Below are 21,050 nucleotides of genomic sequence, written 5' to 3'. Positions count from 1 at the left end.
CAGAGAAAACAAGAGTAATTTTTAATGAACAAAGTATTTAAAATATTCAAAGTATTCCAGGATCAAATACTTCTGAACACAGCACCTGGGGTCCAGCACATAGTAGCTGACATAGTGGAAAATGAGAAAAGACTTAGAAATGCCTTATTTTTGCTTTCTGAATTGGCTTTATTGTTTTTGCTTTTAATACACACACACACACACACACACAGAAACACACAGCTTGAAATACTCCAGATATAAATTATATTGACTTTGAGCCATGTACTCACCTTAAATGAAAAAAAACAAAAGTTAACTTAATTGAAGATGACCAAATTGATTGCAGGTTATGATACCAATGGCACTTAAAACTACTGCTATGATTTTCAACTTCCCAGGCCAAAGCATTACATCATGCACAGGAGATTATAATTTCTCTGAACACTTCTGGTATCTCTCTACCCGAAAAGCGATATGCCAGCAAATTGAAGAGTTCAGAGAAAAGCAATAAAGATAATTAAGGAGGCCCTCAGATTGACTGATGGAAAGAGATGAAAAGAATTCAGTGTGGACTGTGTGGCCCAGTGATGACCTGGCGGTTCTAGGAATGATATGCAGATATCTGGAGGGGCAAGATTCCCGTCTGCCGCAGGCATTAGTCCACACAGAATCACAGTGCAATCGTGAACACAAAGAGCCTGCTGCTGGCCCAGGTCAAAAGTCTGGATCACGCCTGCACTGGGCAGCAGCCCATATCCACTCTGTGCTTCTGTGCCTCCAGTGTGGAATCAGGATAAGACCAGAACTGAGAGGCTAGGATGTTGCCAGAGCCCCCCCTATTTCCACTCTGGTGCTTGTCTAACTGTCCCCTCGACATGTGCCAGACTCCTGCATCCTTGAAAAGGCCTGCACCCCAAAAGGGAAAAAACAAGGACTGGTAAACATCACGGTTAGGAGTCTAGGTTCAAATCCCAGACCCAAGCCTTCCCAGCTGAGTGACTTTGGGAAAGTTACTTAACCTCTCTAAAGAATACAGGTAACAATAGTGCCCTTCTCCTAGAGTTGTTGAATGAAATGGTCACATAAACCACTTCTCAGAGTGCCTGGCCTCTTGTAAGTGCCCATGACACAGTAGCTATTATTCTTTATTATAATTGTATTATTCTTGATTACAATTAGCAGCAAAAGCAGGGAAAACCCTAAGCGTCAACAAAGAGCTGACGCTCCTAATGTTGTTGCTGTTTTTTGTTTTTATTTGCAAAGTCATGTCTGACTCTTTTGCAACCCCATGGACTGTAGCCCACCAGGCTCCTCTGTCCATCTGATTTCCCAGGCAAGAATACTAGAGTGGGCTACCACTTCCTTCTCCAGGGAGTCTTCCCAGCCCAGGGATTGAACCTACGTCTCCTGTATTGGCAGGCGGGTTCTTTACTGCTGAGCCACCAGGGAAGCCCTGATCATAGGAGATCGTAGAACACTTGCCTCTGGGTTGCATGGCTTGAGCAGATCCCACAGAGCTCTGTTATCCATGCACTCCCCTCACATGCCTGTTTCTTCCGTATCTATTACAGGCTGAGGGACCAAATGTCCCAATTTGCCCAGGACAGGTCTGGTTGATGCCTCTTGACTCAGGGTAATTGTTAATAGCACCTCTTTTCACTCATACAGTCACAGTTATGATGATAAATGGTGTGGTCACCCTAGCCACTATGAAAAAATATTTTCATCAATCCTTACCTTGTATTTCATACCTGTGACTCATTTATTTTGTAACTGTAAGTTCGTACCTCTCGCTCTCAATCACCTGTTTCTCTTACTCCCATTCTTATGGGAAAAGGGTTTAATGTTTCACCACTAAATATGAGGTTATCTGCAGATTTTTCATTGATATCATTGACTTCTAGCGCTAGTTTACTAAGAGTGTTTTCTCTTTTCATTGTAACCATCTCGTGATTTTCTCTCATATTCTGTAATTTATTAAATCACAATGATAATTTTCAAACATTTAAAGAATCTTACATTCTCGGGATCAACCTCATTTCTTGTTGGATTTAATTTGCTAATATTTTGTTAATGACTTGTGTGTCTACATTATTAATGTAATGCTGTAAGAAAACTATTTTTGCTCCCTTCCTGTATTTGACAATTAAATGAGATTGTGAATTCAAAAGGGTGTTTTGGAGGCCAGGCTGCTGCATCTGCTAATGATGATGACCAAGCATGGTATAATGATGGCCCTCGTCATGGCAACGGACCCCAGGCTGGTCAGGAACCAGCCTCGATGACTCATTCTCATACTATCACAGATTTAGTCATAGCCAATAACTCAGAACCCTCAGCTTGTGAGTCTGGAAAAGATGTCTACTGGATTCTCCAGGGAGGCCCCAATTTTAAATATTCTCTTATTGTCAAACCTCATTACATCATATATCCTGATTTTAAGAGTAGTTTTCCCTGAATGCATTGACTTATTCTTGCCTAGAAAGAAACTCACCTGCCACTTTGCTGACTACTCAGGTAGACGCAGAACACTTTCCCATAATCTGTCCTAATGCAGGAAGGGCTAATTGATTTCATTGATTTCATTTTTCATTGATTTCATCGACTTCTAGCACTAGTTTACTGAGAGTGTTTTCTCTGTTCATTGTGACCATCTCATGATTTTCTCTCATGTTCTGTAATTTATTAAATCACAATGATAATCTTCAAACATTTAAAGAATCTTACATTCTTGGAATCAATCTCATGTCTTGTTAGATTCAATTTCCTAATATTTTGTTAATGACTTGTGTGTCTACCTTATAGCGCCCTACCTAATGCAGGTAGGGCTGGTGATGTTCATATAGTTCGAATATATCTGTAAAGATTTCAGTCTCTGCTTAGGAAGTTTAAAGCCAAGTAAGGTTTCTCAATTATGACAAAGCTTACTGAAAGTATCCTAATTTGTATATCCTTTGCATAATTCTGTTTGTTACTTCTTTCATTTATTTATTCAGCAAATATCCATGAAGTGGCTGCTATATGCTCGGCACTAGGCATTGTTCTAAGGGTAGGAGACTCAGCACAGGACAAGATAGGCAAGGCCGTGAGTGCCCTCATGGGATTGTCTGGGTACTAATTGGATGTTGAAGCCCTGCAGTGGATGCCAGGCAGTGCCGCCTAGGCCCCGCTTCAGGACCCTGACACTCATTCCCCTAACAGCCAGAAGTTTGGGCTTTCTTGATAATTCACATCCAAGACCCTCCTTAGGCATGCTCTTGGAGCTACCTCACCAAAAGTTACATTCCCTTCCAGCTGCATCTCTTGACTGGTGGAATGGGGGGAGGGGAAGGTACAAAGGCCCAGCCCCCTGGCCTCAATATACGACAACTCTGGGGGCCCTCCTAGCTCTAGATTCCAGCTTTGTGACAACTTAACTCCTCTTTCTGCCCCATTCTTCTTCCCTCACTCCTCCGAGGTATCATTTCCAGAACATTCTCCAATCAATTTCTCCAATAAATCCCCATCTCAGAGTCTGTTTGCTGTAGGCACAGCCCTAAAACCAGCCTAAGTCCTGATAGCTTTTTCAATGCTAACTCTGGGACAAGGCAAGAGATTAACTGCATGACTACGAAATGTCTTTCTTCAAATATAGTAGAGCTTAAAAATACACTGGACCTAAGTATAGAAGTTTATTGAGAAAGGGAAAACTATTTTTCTCCATAACTAAAGCCATACCTGACAATATTTCAAGGAAATCGTGACTCCCAACTAACATTGCTTCCCAGAAGATCAATAACCAAACAAAACCACCTACCGTCATCTGAACAAGAGTTTCATGAAAACTTGTCTAACAGTAAAATTTCGAGCAGGAAGTGTCACAGACCTTAACCATGGAAATGAGTATAACACTATCAAAGGGGCGGAACCCTCTGCTATGATGTGTGTCATGGGTTCCCATAGCTGTGAGATGACATTTCTGTCTCACACAAAACCTTCTATAACACAGTGACCTAGAAGCTTCACACAAAAAGCATTACTCCCATGCTTTGTGATGTTCTTTCAAGTTCGGTTTCTTTTGGATGGAACAGCAAAAACTATCAGTGGTATAGTGAGACGCTGAAAGCCACAAGGGAGCTTTGAGATGGGAAAAGAAGGGGATTCCCAATCAGCCTGAGACAGTTCCTGTGTGTGTTTCTCCAAGACCTGACAGGTGCTCAGTGAATGACTCCTGGTGCTGGGATGACGGAACAGAAAAAAATAGTGAGCCCCTAATGAGTCTCATCCAACAACCACTTATTTAACACCGTGTGCTCAGGTTGAAAGTTAAGTCAAATAGCAAAGAGATCACCAAATATAGAAGCCTAAAGAAGCACAAGCTTACTCTGTTATTTATGTGACACTAGAAGGCAGATGGTCCAGGTTGAGAGAAACTCTGCCATATGTGGTCATGGACTTAAGTCCATGTCTTTCCATTCACTTGCTGCCATCCAGAGCATTGCCCTTTCTACACAGTCAAACTGGTCATGGCAGTGCCATGTGCCTGCCCTCAGGTAGGTAAGCACCAGTCTAGGGCTTGGCTTCCAGACAAATGAGGCAGGAGTTAAACACTTCACTTCTTATCTCACTCCACAGGTGACAACTTGGGCATCGGGCCTCCCGGTCACAAAAGAAGCTGGTATTGTGGTATAGCTGGTGCCTGGCAATGTGCGGCTTCAATCCTGTTACTTTAGGGAGGAGAACAAACTTCGGTGGACGACTGGCAATCTCTGAGCATAGCATCCTGCCAGGCCTAGATGGATGGCAGTGAGAGGACCTGTAACGCTTGCTGCCAAGGAGCTTACATGCTGGTGGGAATGAAAACGGGAATCAAGAGAAATAATTACAAAACATAAAAGTTCATGAAGAGCATGAAGATGATGTGATAAGAACAAGAATGAAGTCTACTAGACAGAGAAACCCAAACCTCAAGGTCCCTGGAGGGACAGTGGGTGGGCGTGCCTGATGCCCATCCAGAGAGTAGAGCTGGAGCAGAGAGTGAAAGGGAGAGACATGGGCTGGGGATTCGGAGGAAACAGGGCAGGTCTGAAGGACTGGTAGTATTGGTGAGGCATTCTCATGGGGAAGTACAGTGAGAAGGCAGTTTACTGGAAATGACAGATTTTCAAAGATTCCCTAGTGGCTGCCACAGGGAGAATATAGCCCTCTGTGTAAACCACCAAATACTCTGGGAAGGGAATTCTAGGGTCATTAGGGTGAATGTTTAAATCTTGTGTCTGAAGAGTAATTTTAAGATGAGAAATTAATCCCCTGATAGCTGATGCATCTTTGGATTTTCAGAGGGCCTACTGAAACCAGGCACACAGAACAGCAGTCTGAAGAATGCTCAAAAATCCAGGGCCTTCAACTAGAAAATATACACGCATCCCAGTGTTCACAGTAGTCAAGACATGGCAACAACCTAAGTGTCCAGCAACAGATGAATGGATAAAGAAGATGCTGCGGCTGCTGCTGCTGCTAAGTCGCTTCAGTCATGTCCGACTCTGTGCAACCGCTTAGACGGCAGCCCACCAGGATCCCCCATCTCTGGGATTCTCCAGGCAAGAACACTGGAGTGGGTTGCCATTTCCTTCTCCAACGCATGAAACTGAAAAGTGAAAGTGAAGTCGCTCAGTCGTGTCCGACCCTCAGTGACCCCATGGACTGCAGCCTTCCAGGCTCCTCCGTCCATGGGATTTTCCAGGCAAAAGAAGATGAGACATATATAAAAATGGAATATTACTCCATTATAAAAAACAATGAAATAATGCTGTTTGCAGCAACATGGATGGAGCTGGAGATCATCAAATTAAGTAAAATAAATCAGAAATTAAAAGACAAATACCATGTGATATCACTCATATATGGAATCTAAAAAGCAATATAAACTTATTTACAAACCAGCAACAAACTCAACAGACACAGAAAACAAGCTTACTATTACCAAAAAGGAAAGGGAAAGAGGGATAAATTAGGAGTATGGGATTAACCAATGCATGCTACCACATATAAAATAAACAACAAGGATTACTTACTGTGTAGCATAGGAAACTATATTCAACATCTTGTAATAAACTATAATGGAAAAGAATTTTAAAAAAAGAATATAGATACACACAAATATATTTCAAAATCACTTTGCTGTACACTTGAAATTAACATAATATCAGAAATCAACTATACTTTATTTTTTTAAAAAAATCCAGAGCCTTCAAACTAACTTTGCTGGAAGGCAGATGACTGGGAAGCACATTATGCGGAGACGTGGATAAGTGCTGGGTTTTATGTCTAAGTTACTTCTTACCTTCAGTGGGGGGATTCTTCACACTTGAATTGCAAGGTTGTTACTTGACTTGAAAATGCAGACAGCTGGGAAGCAAGACTAGATTCTCCAGAGGACATAAAAAGGTGTGAAAAGTAAAAATACCTTCTCTGGTTTTGTTTATCTTAATATGGAAAATAATAAAGATTTATTTGTAACAGAAACAGCAGGCAAATACCAGAAATGGTAGATAATTGTCTACATCTTTAAAAAATACAGTCTTATATTTACAACTATATGCAGACATTAATAATTCCTAAAAGTGGAATAGTTTTCACCAGTTTACAAAGTCTTTGTCCATGTTACCTTATGCAGATACTTGGTTGAACTGGATTTCCTATAAATGGATTTTAACAAGCAAATGAGATCAATGGACTAAAAACTGAAATTTTAATGGGTCTATATTACCTATTTTGGAGAAGGCAATGGCACCCCACTCCAGTACTCTTGCCTGGAAAATCCCATTGACGGAGGAGCCTGGTAGGCTGCAGTCCATGAGGTCGCTAGGAGTCGGACACGACTGAGCGACTTCACTTTCACTTTTCACTTTCATGCATTGGAGAAGGAAATGGCAACCCACTCCAGTATTCTTGCCTGGAGAATCCCAGGGACAGAGGAGCCTGGTGGGCTGCCGTCTATGGGGTCGCACAGAGTCGGACATGACTGAAGTGACTTAGCAGCACGTTACCTATTTGGGCTTTCCTGGCAGCTCAGTGGTAAAGAACCCGACTGCCAATACAGGATATGTGGGTTTGATCCCTGGGTTGGGAAGATCCCCTGGAGGAGGGAAAGGCAACCCACTCCAGTATTCTTGCCTGGGAAATCCCATGGACAGAGGAGCCAGGTGAGCTACAGACCACAAAAGAGTCAAACCACAACTTAGCAACTATACAACAACAACATATTATTATTAATACTTATTCATGCATCTGAAAGAGATGGGAATACCAGACCACCTGACCTGCCTCTTGAGAAACCTGTATGCAGGTCAGGAAGCAACAGTTAGAACTGGACATGGAACAACAGGCTGGTTCCAAATAGGAAAAGGAGTACATCAAGGCTGTATATTGTCACCCTGCTTATTTAACTTATATGCAGAGTACATCATGAGAAACACTGGGCTGGAGGAAGCACAAGCTGGAATCAAGATTGCAGGAGAAATATCAATAACCTCAGATATGCAGATGACACCACCCTTATGGCAGAAAGTGAAGAAGAACTAAAGAGCCTCTTGATGAAAGTGAAAGTGGAGAGTGAAAAAGTTGGCTTAAAGCTCAACACCCAAAAACTAAGATCATGGCATCTGGTCACATCACTTCATGGGAAATAGATGGGAAAACAGTGGAAACAGTGGCTGACTTTATTTTTCTGGGCTCCAAAATCACTGCAGATGGTGACTGCAGCCATGAAATTAAAAGACGCTTACTCCTTGGAAGGAAAGTTATGGCCAACCTAGACAGCATATTAAAAAGCAGAGACATTACTTTGCCAACAAAGGTCCGTCTAGTCAAGGCTATGGTTTTTCCAGTGGTCATGCATGGATATGAGCGTTTGACTATAAAGAAAGCTGAGCGCCGAAGACTTGATGCTTTTGAACTGTGGTGTTGGAGAAGACTCTTGAGAGTCCCTCAGACTGCAAGGAGATCCAACCAGTCCATCCTAAAGGAGACCAGTCCTGGGTGTTCATTGGAAGGACTGATGCTAAAACTGAAACTCTAATACTTTGGCCACCTGATGGGAAGAGCTGACTCATTTGAAAAGACCCTGATGCTGGGAAAGATTGAGGGCAGGAGGAGAAGGGGACAACAGAAGATGAGATAGTTGGATGGCATCACCAACTCGATGGACATGGGTTTGGGTGGACTCCAGGAGGTGATGATGGACAGGGAGGCCTGGCGTGCTGCGGTTCATGGGGTCTCAAAGAGTCCGATACGACTGAGCAACTGAACTGAACTGAACTGAATTCATGCATCATAAGCATCAAATCTTCAAAAATAGTTGGTACAGTGAAAGTATTAGCTGTTCAGTCATGTCCAACTCTTCGTGACTTGATAGACTATAGAGCTCACCAGGCTCCTCTGTCCATGGAATTTTCCAGGCAAGAATACCGGAATGGATTGCCATGCTCTTCTCCAGGGGATCTTCCAGACCCAGAGATCAAACCCATGTCTCCCGCACTGCAGGCAGATTCTTTACTATCTAAGCCACCAGCGAAGCCTCCAAAATAGTTGGTAGGCCCTGATGATTCAAGAAAGCTTTGATTTCTTAAGCCCTTGGTTTGTAAAATAGTGACAACTTTGATGAAATTCTTCACATTTGTAAGTAAAATTCTGAAGCTTTTGAGATAAAGGGTTATTTCAAATCTTTCTTATGAGGATATACACACAAACTGTCTCTGTTTACTCAAATTCTAAATTAGTTGCAGTGTGAACTAATCATTTCAAACATTAAAGTTCGGCCTCAGGATGAATTTAAAGGAGAAACATTTAGGCAGAACCACTGGAGAATTACCCTCAAAGTAAGAATGCTAAATCCATAAATATTTTCCTGAGGGAAAAAGTGACAGTATCATCAGTTTCTAATTCCAAACAGAAAAAAAAAAAAAAAAAAATAGTCTGTGGACCATAGAAAACAACCTTGTGTTGGAACACTAAATTATATAATATTTCCTAATATATGCAACAAAGAAATGTAAAATAGAAACCCGCATTAGAGATCTTTGATTTATTAATATCAACCACAATAGCCCAAGTAACTGTTCTGGTACACGGGTATTATTTGGGTAGCCATGCCCCAAATGCACAAAATCCAGCGTAGTAGGTATTTCCAGAAAACTAAGGAGGCACCCAAAACAATGAGTTTAACAGGAGCAATGTGAGAGGGAGAGAATGAATAAAAAACAGGAGGAAAGGAAGCAGAGGGTACCACTCACATCTCTTATCACTCTTTTCAGAAAACCTTCTCTCCCGTCTTTGACAGAGAACATGCCCCACTTCTGCCTCCCAGGCTTCGATTCATCCATCAACAAGCACCAACTGAGCTCAACCTATGAGCTGGACACAGAGCTAGGTCCATTCTATAAAGATGAGTCACACATGGCCTCCATCCTCAAGGAACCACAGACTTGCTAAGAAATGGGCACAGAAACAAAAAATCTGGAAAGAGCTCTGAGAGAGGGATTGCCAAATGCTGAGTGACTTCATTGTGGGCTATAACAACTTCTTTGCTCACAGATGCTGTGGGGCAGGGGACTTCGTGGTGAGGATGGCTTGTCTCTGGATCTCCATGATGTCTTGGATCTCAACCAGGAAGACACAAAGCCTGACTGGCAGACTTTGTGACTGGGAGCTGGATTCATCTGGTACCTGGAGCAAAAAGGTTTAGGTTCTTTTATGTCTTACGTCTGGGTGAAGGGACCTTTAAAACAATCTCCTGCTGCTCCATGTTTCTCTGTTTCTCTTTTATTTCTTATTGTATTATCTGACTGTGACCATAAAAAGGCCTCCAATACGTGTCCTGCCCAGCCCTTTTCAGCTTCAGCTTCCATACCCTTTCCCTAAGTCTGAGCAGACAGTTGCTTGGAGTTGCCCAAAGATACTCTATTCTTTCTCCCCTCTCGCCTTTCCACTGAAGGTTTCCTCCACCTTGAATCTTCCCTGTGGGCCTAGCAACCTCCTACTTTCCTTTCCAGAATCAACCCTGCTGTAGTCTGGTCTCTGAAACCTTTGCTGAGGTCCCAGCTAGAGTTAATGCCCTCCTCCTCTCTGCCCCTCACACAGTGCATTCTCTTCTGGTCTACATGTTCAGTACTGTTGTAATAAACTGTCTTCACGTCTAGCTCTCTCACCACCCTGTAAGCCCTGAACACCTTTAAAGGCTAGAGAAGGAGTCACTCCCATTTGTCATCTCTTCTGCTCTCAAGCATCTGGGCACGTAAGAGATGTTTAGTCGATATGGACTTTTCATGGTGACCTTCAAAATGACCCTTTGCAGCCCATGTGCCACAGCTACTGAGTCTGTGCTCTAGAGCCCGGGAGCCATAACTACTGAGCCCATGTGCAGCAAGTACTGAAGCTGGTGTGCCCTAGAGCCCACGCTCTCAACAAGAGAAGCCATGCAATGAGAAGCCTGCCACACTGCAACTAGAGAGTAGCCCCTGCTTGCCACAACTAGAGAGAGCCTGCGCAGCCACGAAGACCCAGCACAGCCATAAGTAGATAAATAAAATTATTCTTAAAAAAAAAGATGACCCTTCACATTCTCGGGCTTCTTGGGCTTCCCAGGTGGCACAGTGGTAAAGAATCCACATGCCAACGCAGGAGATACAACTCAGCTTCAATTTCTGAGTTGGGAAGATCCCCTGGAATAGGAAATAGAAACCCACTCCAGTATTCTTGCCTGGAAAATCCCAAGGACAGAGGAGCCTGGTAGGCTATATTCCACAGGGTTGCAACGAGTTGGACATGACTGAGCATGCCCGTGCGCGTGCGCATGCGCATGAGCGCGCACCCGCACTTGCAGCATTTATCAGGCTTACATTAGGAAAGCCCTTTTGACAGCCTTCATCTTCTACACACAACAGTCTTGCAATTATTAGCCCCATTTAGAGAGGAGAAAACAGAGGCTCAGAAACATGTGGTGATTTGCCCAAAGTCACTTAGCAAGAAAGCGGCAGAGCTTGTTCCTGGATGGTCTGTCTGCTGCACTATAGGGAAGTGGCATTGAGCTCAGGTTTAGAGATTTGCCTTGAACCCAGGATCCATCCTGAGCCCAGGGCCACGTCTGCTCCTCGGCTCACTCGGTCCCATCACTTTCAGTCTGAGCCCCCCTGAGGATAGACCTCCTGGAACCCAGAGGGAGGAGGGCCTGTGGGAGGTGACTGGGGTTGGCCTCCAGCAGGCTGACTCAAGTTCAAATTGTGGTCAAGTCAGCAAAGCTGAGGCTCCAGCCAGGACTGCACTGGGAAAGGGAAGGGTGAGAACTTAAATTATTTCTCCTGCAACTCCATCCCTGGCATTACTCTTCGTGGAAAATCTACATTAGAGTCCCTATCCTACCTAAATGACCAGAAAATCAGAGCCAAATTAATGATACCTTCAAATACTTATGAATGGTCTTCATTTTGATTTACTTAATTTTTTGAACAGGAAATACATTTACAGGGTCTGACGCAAGAAAGTAGACCGCAAACGTGGTCCTTCCCACCTTTGTCCTGACACCAATTTCCTCTTCCCCAAAGCGTTACTTCAATATTCAAGAAAATACACTAATACACACACATACATATTCTTTTTTTCTCATTTTTACATGGACAGGCAGCCTATGTATATACTGTTCTACATCTTGATTTGTTTTACCTTGACAATGTCTTGGAATTCCTTCTGTATCAGCACACGAAGAAGGGCCTCCCTCTTTTTTTTACAGCTGTACAGTATCCCATTGTCTGGCTGTGTCAAAATTTGCTTAACTGGTTCCCTGGGGTGGGGGTGGGGGGGCATTCAGTTTGTTTCCCATCTGTTGCTATTAAAATATTATAAATAATGTTGCAGTGAATAACACTATACATACATCATTTTGGTCACATGGGAGTATATCCATAAGACAGATTCCTAGCCTTGGAACTGCTGGGTCACAGGGGGTGCGCATCTGTAATTTCAATGAGGAATGTTGCCAAATGGCCTTCCACAGAGTTTGCACTGATTTAAAATCCAACTAGAAGTGTACCAGCAGACCTCTCTCCCCATGGAAGCCTCTAACTTCTTAGCCATCAGGGAAGATCTGAGGAGTCAAAGAAGCCAGGAAGACCAAATGGCTCCTCTGCGTTTAGAAAATAAAGATGTGGGATGGGGTGGGGGGAAATGCCAATGGAAATCACAGGGAGACACCACTTCACACCCACTAGGGTATCCATATTCCAAAAAAGCTGAAAACAAGTATTGGAGGGGCTCTGGAGAAATTGAAACTCTTGTCCATTTCTGGTGGGAATGTAAAATGCTGTAACTGCTTTGGAAAACAGTTTGATATGGTTTCTCAAAAAAATTAAATATAAAATTACCACATGATTCAGCAATTCCACTCCTAGGTATATATACCAAAAAAGAATTGAAAATTGGTACTCAAACAAATACTCATTCAGGAACATTTACAGCAGCATTACTCACAAGAGCCAAAAGGCAGAAACCCAATGGATGAGTAAAGAAAAAAAATGTGATATTATATACAATGGCACATTGGTTAGTCATTTAAAAAATGAAATTTTGATGCATGCTACAACATGGACGAACCCCAAAAACACGCTGAGTGAAAGAAGCCAGACGCAAAAGGTCACATATCATATGATTATATTTACATGAAATATCCAAAACAGGCTAATTCACAGAGATAGATACAAACTGATGGTTTCCAGGGGCTGAAGGAGGGAGGGAATGGGGAAGTAACTGCTTACCAGGTACAGGGTTTCCTTTAGAACTGATGAAAATACTTTAGAACTTCATAGAAGTGGTAGCTGCACAACATGATGAATGTACTAAATTCCACTGAACTTCGTACTGTGAAGTGGTATGCTATACAAATTTCACTTCAACAGTACAAAAAGGGAAAAATTGAAAGTGGGAATCTCTTTGCGTCACTGTTTCCAATATTCTTGGTCGCTAACTTTCTGACTTCCCCACAGAGAAATGTTTCTTTGTGACCTGCTTCCAGGGTTGATCTATTGGTAGAAGCAGACAGGATGCTTGCCCAGTGGTCGCTGGTAAAGGAAGGTCACAAATATTAGTGAATACCATATGCCAGGCAATAAACTCAGTGCTTTCCATGCATTTTCTCATAAAATCTCCAGCAGAGCCCTGCAATCATTATCTTCATTTTACAGATGCAAACACGTGGTTTTGGAGAGTGTGAATAGTTGCCCAATAGTTGGAAAGAAGCAGAGGGTGACCCCAAAGCCAAGTCCTTTCCGTGAAGCAGCCAGCTAACTGTTCTACCCATCTCAGCAAGGGTCAGGGAAAGCAGGTCCTTGTGACCCCCAAACCCCTCCTAATAATTCAATGACCTGGGCCTTTGGCCAGGCTGCTCCTCTGGGAGGCACCCAGCTTCTTCTCCTCCTGAGGCCTGCCGTGTTCAGCTTGCTACAGGCATTTCCCTGAAGCCCAGCTTGTCCCTTCTTGCCCTCCTATTTAGCATAGTGAATTGAGTTTGTGGCACCCCATAAATACTAAGTGAATTAAATTGATCTCAGTAGGCTGGAACAAGTGAAACAAAACGAATTCATAGTGTTCTGACTCTGGCCTATTCTGAATCAGGTTGTTTGAATCAAATAACCTCACCTCATTCCTGCTGTGATAGGATGAGTGAGGGCTCTGGTGTTAAAACAGACTTAACTTCAAATCCTGGGTCTGCCACTTCCCTGCTTTGTGATCTCTGAGACTCAGTTTACTCAGCTGTAAAATGGGGTTGCAAAACTGTAGGAAGGTTTGAACAATATGGTGTGAGAAACTGTCAGCATACTTCATTCAAAAAATATCTACAAAGGCCCCACTATGTAACAGGCAGGATATTGGTGCAGGGGACTTTTTAAAATGTGGTTAAGACAAGCACGATCTTTGAACATAGGAGACTTTCATTATAATGGGAGAAAGAGACATTAAATCACTACAGTCTGCCCTCTCTATCTGAGGGATCTGCATCCACAGATTAAACCAACCTTGGATTAAAAAAAAAAAAAGGAAAAATTCCAGAAGATTTCAAAAAGCAAAACGGGAATTCAGCACATGCCAGCTACTACTTACATAGCATTTACACTGTACTGGGTATTACAAGTAATCTAGAGATGACATAAAGTATACAGGAGGATGTGCATAGGTTATATGCAAGTACTTCATCATTTTATATAGTGCAGTGCAGTCGCTCAGTCATGACCAACTCTTTGTGACCCCACGGACTGTAGCCTACCAGCCTCCTCCATCCATGGGACAGGCAAGAGTACTGGAGTGGGTTGCCATTTCCTTCTCCAGGGGATCTTCCCGACCCAGGGATCCAACTTGAGTCTCCCGTATTTCAAGCAGACACTTTACCATCTGAGATAAGGTGCATCCTAAGATTTTGGTACCCAAGGCTGTCCTGGAACCAATCCCCATGGATACTGTGGGATGACTATAATTGCAAACCAGGAATCTCATCTGTTTTGTGAGTGGAGGGGCATCTGAGAAGGCTTTTGAAGGGAGTGACCTTGGAATTGAGACTGAAGAAAAAGTAGGCTAAGCAGGAGGGAGGGGAGAGTGTTACAGCAAAGGGCACAACAGCTGCACAGGCTGTAAGGAGAAAATGAGCTGGGTGAGTTTGAGAAACTAAAAAGGGATCACTGTGACTGGACCTAGGTGTCCAGGGGAGAGGGACAGGCGATGGCTACCATTCACTATCAAATAGAGTAACCCACCCAGTTCTTGCTGTCTCAACAGCCACCCTATTGTCTCTCACCAACCCTCCTAACTGGTTTCCCCTTTCGTATCCACGTGCCCCTCCAGCTCTGTCCAGGACAGAGCCACAAGGACCTGTTAAAGAGGCAAAAAGAGTCAGATCGCCCTCCATTTAATGCCCTTCAGTGGCTGTCTGTTGTTTCTAGGAGACTCTCAGATCAGTATGTCTAAGGTGATGCTGCATAGCCAAGTTCCTTCATCTCAGCTTCAGTAAGGCTGCAGCCTTTTCTCCAAGGAACCTGCCCCAAACACAGCTCTGGTCACCCAGGAGATAATGTTTTATACAAGAAGATAGGCACCCCTCACCCTCAACCCACCTGGCAGGCTGGACCAGATGCCAACCTAAATGCTTCCCAATGACCCATGGCACAGAACCTAAGATGTAGTGGAGGAAAAAGAACTGGACCAACCAGAATGTCTCTCTTGGGAGTTAAATTAAGGAATTCCATGAGAGTGGCCAGAAGTTAAAAGGGAGACTGAGGCCCAGCCAGGGCCATGTTGAGCCAAAGCCACATGTAATCTGACACCATGAGAGAAAAATTCCAAGAGGTATCAGGAAAAGCCCATCAGTAGATGCAGAGAAAATGGAGCAAAGGCACAGAGAGAAGCAGAGATGCAATGAAAGACACTGTGAACACCAGAAACTAACACAACATTGTAAATCAACCATGCTTCAATTAAAAATTCAAATTTTTAAAGAAAGAAAGAAAGACACTGTGGTTCTAGAGAAAGATGGGGATTCTCTGAGCTGGTACAGCAACTTGCTCCTGCCCCAGATTCATTCTTGCCCACGCTGGCCCTGAGACCTTTTTCCTTTGTCACCCTAGGTGAACCTCCTCCATAAAATTCCTCCTTGCCTGAACTAGGCTGAGGGACTTCTGCTCTTCACATCCCTAGGACCAAAGCAGACAGCTACTTAATTGGGTCACTACCTTTTGCTCTTTCCCATCTCCCTTGCACACAGGGCTTATACAAGCTATTGGGGGGGAAATGAGCGAATTAGATTTACACCCAAAAAACAATGGCTAGTGAGGCATATGGAGCTTGTTTTTCTCATTCATATCAGTTTCAATTGGCACATTCTGCACTCTAAGAAATGCCATTTTCACAGTGGTCCCCATAGTGAGCCTAGAGCAAAAAGTCAGAGAGGAAGCAGGTGGGAAGGAGGCAGAACAGGGCAGGTACAGAGGTCTGTAACACCCAGTTGTACAGACATTTACCTACACGCAAGTGCCTATAAGCACCTCCTCAATTACTAAACTTGAGTGAAGACAGTGGCATAGCATACACAGAGGAATCTGTGCCTGGCTGAAGTCTACATTTTCTCTGTTTAGTTAATGGTTTCCTTTCCTTAGATAACACATTTTTAACCTTGTGTGAGGCAGAAACTTCCCACTATAATGTAGAGTTGTGCCCTTCTTTTCTTGCAATGGCCAGATGTACCACTGCTATCCTTTCTGTTATTACTATGTCAACTGCCTGGGTCCCACTCTACTCTGTGAGCATCTTCAGCTTGCAGCACCCAGAATGGGTCCCTTGACAGGACAGAGCTCTAATATCCTCAGACACAGAGAAGAGATGATTCCCTGTGCCTTGGATTCCAGCTGCCATGGCTATGGAGCCAAACTCCTTCAAGAGCGGTCAGTCAGCCAACTGGGGCCTTGCCATTAACTGAAGAAAGGGATCAGCCATGTAGGAACTAATTCAGTAGTAGAGCAAAAAAAAAAAAAAAATGGAAAGAAAATAATCTGATTGCCATTTCTAATTCTTTACAAATAACTATTCTTCCCTGGACATTCTCTCATGGTGACAATCATGAGGCAATATGCTTATGGGATAAGAGGCAGATTCAACAAACACCGTTTAGCGTCTGTGACAGGGACAATGCATGCTCCCCAAATATGAGCTCTCTTCCATTTCCCAGCCTCCCTTGCTGTTAGGAGGCCATGTGACCAGTTCCAGCCTATGGGCTGTGGGGGGAGTTCTGTGGGTCAGTTCCAGGCTGAGGCAATCAAGAGCCAGTTGGCCACTTCCATCTCCTTCCCCTGCTAGAGTCTCCCTGAAGGCCACCTGCTCCTGAGAGCATAGCTACAAGATGAAAAAGGGCTGCCCAGCCAGCAACAGACTTTACATGAACAAAGAAATGACCCTTGTGTTCAATCGCTGATATTCTGAGGTTTCTGTGTTACCACAAGGTGGAACAGTCTCCTCCGGGCCTCACACTGTGAGAATCTAGGTAGGAAACACAGAAAGGTAAGAAATAATCCTGATATTAAGGAACTTACAGTCTAAATTGAAAGAACAGATAGGCAAATATTCCCATATCAAATGTTGAAGTTGAGGCCACAAAGCTGGTAAATGGATATAGATTCAAATGGCTTCATAAGAGAAAGGTGATTATTACATGTGGGTAAAAGGACAGACTAACAGACTTAGGTCAAGGATCTAAGAGATCAAATTTCATTAAGTATGGTGGCCATGCATCTGAGGTGGCATGCTAACTCCTTCTAACTATAATATGGAATGTTTTAAAGCATGAAGGAAAATAGAATAGTGTAATGAACCCTCATTCCACTCAGCACCCAACTTGAAGGTTATTGTCCTTTGCCAGTAAGATTTTCTCTACTCCATATGCGTCTTTCCCTTTTGTAATTTTTTTTTTTTAATTTTAGAGGCCCTACTTACTCTGCTGTCACGTAAGAGCAAAAGAAATCTTATAAACATCAGCTAAAATGTCAAGAGCCACCTAACCATGTTGTGTTTGCTGAGCTTACACAGCAAAATGTCTAGCCAAATTGCTGGCAGCAAACACACATAACACATGGCCACGGAGGGGGACAGAGCCAGAGACCCAGATGGGCCCTTCACAAAGCACCTACCAGAAGAAGAAAGACCACAAAATGTGGATCTGTCCTTTAACTGCTGGGACACATGGTCCTGAGATTCAGGTAACTGTCAAGAAGGCTGTATTCTATCAGGTAACATGGCAAGTGGCCCCTGACTCTGGACCCTATTTTTGGCTTATCACCAAGAATAAGTGGCTTCTATGAGGCAAGGCTATGGTTTTTTCGGTGGTCATGTATGGATGTGAGAGTTGGACTGTGAAGAAAGCTGAGCGCCAAAGAATTGATGCTTTTGAACTGTGGTATTGGAGAAAACTCTTGAGAGTCCCTTGGACTGCAAGGAGATCCAATCAGTCCATTCTGAAGGAGATCAGCCCTGGGATTTCTTTGGAAGGAATGATGCTAAAGCTGAAACTCCAGTACTTTGACCACCTCATGCGAAGAGTTGACTCATTGGAAAAGACCCTGATGCTGGGAGGGATTGGGGGCAGGAGGAGAAGGGGATGACAGTGGATGAGATGACTGGATGGCATCACTGACTCGATGGATGTGAGTTTGAGTGAACTCTGGGAGTTGGTAATGGTCAGGGAGGCCTGGCGTGCTGCGATTCAAGGGATTGCAAAGAGTCAGACATGACTGAGCAACTGAACTGAACTGAACTGATGAGGCAATGACCCAGAAAAATATTCAATCGCTGGCTCTGGAAGTGAATGGCTGCCTCCTGGGTTTGAGCCTGTGACTTTGGCATAACCACATCACTACCATCCAACCGGATGAGTGACTCTATGGCCTCATGGCCAAGTTCCAAACTTAGAATTATGTTTACCGCTACTATAGAATCAGAGAGGATTTTAGAATCTGAGTGACAGAGAGGGACAAAGTATGAAGACAGACATAGACAGAGACACAGAAGAGGACAAGAGTGAGGAAGCATCTATCCATCCATCTATTCCATCCACACAATGGTGAGACAAAGGTAGCAAGAAGGAGCCAGCAGAAGGGCCAGGCTGAGAGCAGGTGTGAGGCAGACAGGGAAGCACAGAGGTGAACACCAGCTTTTCAAGTCCATCCTGAAGAACTCTACTCCAAAATCAATCCACTCCAAGAGAAACTAACAGGCAAGCTGCATCCTGGGCCTTCAGTTTTCTACAAAGCACAGAGCTCAGGCAGCTTTGTCGAACCACCCGTGCAGCACTCTCTGGATGGGTATGAACAACCGGCCTTTGTTCTATTTTCCCAGCTTTAGTGGAAAGGAACAGAAGCAATCAACACAACAGCATATCAGAAGTGGATTATTGGTTTAGAAGGGGACTCAGATCCCAGAACCACCCTCCTCAACAAGATAGTGCAAAGGTCTGAAGAGAAAGCAGAAGGTTGTGGCTGGGGTGATGTGCCAATTAAGAGGACATGTTTGGAGTGACTTGGTGTGGCAATGAGAACAGTGCATATAAACGATCAAAAGCAGGCAGGACCCTCTCCCATCAGTCACAGAGGATGCTTAAGGCCGGCTCCTTTGAATGCTGTTTTAGTAGTGGTCTCATACAATACATCTTAAGGAACATTTATACTGTGTTCACTGTGCATTCAACTGTGGCCACTTCAAAGGTTTAGCCAAGTATTTTATGGCCATGGTAAAGGGTTCTTATTGATTTAAATTACAAGCTTGGCTCCCGTCAGCTCCACTTGAGGGCAAAAATGCAATAAAATATCCCTCAGCACAAGAGACAGACATATCACATTGAAAATCTTAAGAGATCCTTTTCACTATAATCACTTTCAGTGCTATTTATTTATATGGGCAAGGTTATCAGAGAGATTTGTCTACAATCTTTAGGCTTTGGGGAGTTTGTCTTGGTTTGGATGCTTGCTTTTTAAAAAATCTAGTTCAGACTTGGGCCAAAAAAAGGTCATGAGTGCATTCCACCTCCCCTGGTTTAGTTCTGCACCACTCCCTGGCTACTAACAGGGGGTTCTTCCAAGAAGAGTGACAGTGACATACTGGCTATCATGGCTGAGGGATTATGGTTTTCAGTCCTCTGATCATTTGCATATCCAGCAGGCCAAACTCAGATGAATGAGAGGTGTCACGCCGTGAATGACAAGCCTGTCAAGGCAATGGAAGGCTGTCCCAGAATTAACTGTCAGGGAGACAAACTCCACCCTGGAGACAGAACCAGGAACAAGCTATTGGAAGACTCTAAAATTGAGAGGGGTTCGAAGCTGTCAATATGAGACACTGTTTATCTACTCACTAAACCCCGTGATAATCAGCACAAAGGAAGTTGCTTTATGCTGAGAAAAATGGAGAAAATCAAAGCAGCATGCTCTGGTCTGTTTCATTCCTGGTTCCCTTATAATAATTTGCCTGAAACATAGCCAAGACAGAGCTAACCCCTGGACATACACAGAAAATAGCAAATGACTATTATGTATCTGACATTTGAAATAACATGTTTCTGGAGGGTTGGCATTACAAGACTCATTTCACTTCAAAATGTTATTCCTAATGTAATTTTTTAAAATTCATAAGAGGCACTTGCTAGAATTCAGTGTAGCACTAAAGTCACTCAAAAGACAGAGGTCAAATTCATTTCATTTCTTTTATGTTTTCTTCTCTCTGCTAGATGAAATAAATGATTAAGCCTAGAACACTTGGCAGTTCAGCGAATGTGCTCCATGGCACCATTACAAGATCGATTTTCTCAATACAGGAGTCTTTCTAGGGTGCACATTGCTTAGCTGACATCTGTCGCCGTTGTCATGGCAGCGCTCTCTCCAGCATAGTGAGAGGTCAGGCCTGACAGGAAAGGCCTCGCCAGCTCTACCCCAGTCACTTCAAGGTTAACAGCCAATGGACCAAAGAAATAGGCAATTATAGTACAGTCAATTCCGGTTAAGGAAATATCTGAGAAGTAAATATGGCTGATAAGTGAATGGAAATGAAACAGCCAATGCTATTGATGCAATCCCATAATATCAATATCATTTTGTGGTGCAGTTTGGTTGTTTCTTGTAAGATTTCCATGATCAAACAAATCTAGCATGAGAAAGGATAAGCAAAACTTCGTCATGCTGCCATTAATCTCTGTACTTGAAGAACAGAATTCCCACAAATGGAGAGATGAAGAGCAGAAGAGCAAAGGTTCTTCCAGGAAAAAGTGCAAAGAAGATTCCCAGGGTCTCCATCCCCTGTTGGTTTAGTCCCTAATTTTTCCAGCTGCATGTGTGCCTAAAAAAGATTCTCAGCATCTTGAAGGAAATTGCATAAAATAATGTTAATACTTCTCATTGCAACCTCATGAAGTTATCAGGATAAAAATTCTTCCTACAGTTTCAACAACCCTGAAAAATATCAAGCTTTCCAAATTACCTACATGTTGGAATTAATAATTTCCCATAATATACATTTCT

At 43.3% G+C, this 21,050-nt stretch overlaps 2 long non-coding RNA genes across 9 annotated transcripts in view; one reads left to right on the top strand and one right to left on the bottom strand.

Moving 5' to 3' along the window:
* The window catches only part of LOC147374107 (uncharacterized), a 135,297-nt gene that overhangs the window by 77,703 nt on the left and 36,544 nt on the right, over positions 1-21,050 (bottom strand). For 2 of the 8 annotated variants that reach the window (XR_015162438.1, XR_015162446.1), the window contains 2 exons: positions 12,768-13,070; positions 9,032-9,687 (listed from right to left, as the gene is read on the bottom strand). The exons of 2 other annotated variants lie outside the window; for them this stretch is intronic. This is a non-coding gene — a long non-coding RNA (uncharacterized LOC147374107). Of the gene's footprint in view, positions 1-9,031; positions 9,688-12,646; positions 13,071-21,050 lie in introns of those variants that run through there. 4 more of the 8 variants (XR_015162436.1, XR_015162442.1, XR_015162437.1 and 1 more) reach the window with 2 other exon arrangements.
* On the top strand, positions 9,276-10,566 carry LOC147374108 (uncharacterized). The gene is made up of 2 exons (XR_015162449.1): positions 9,276-9,700; positions 10,316-10,566. It is a non-coding gene; the product is annotated as an uncharacterized LOC147374108 (long non-coding RNA).

Source organism: Bos grunniens, chromosome 4 (assembly GCF_055505025.1).
Source record: "Bos grunniens cultivar Pamir isolate PY7600 chromosome 4, Bosgru_T2T1.0, whole genome shotgun sequence".
Taxonomy (NCBI): Eukaryota; Metazoa; Chordata; class Mammalia; order Artiodactyla; family Bovidae; genus Bos; species Bos grunniens.
Note: the sequence above shows the minus strand (reverse complement) of the source record. Positions and strands in the feature narration are given on the sequence as shown.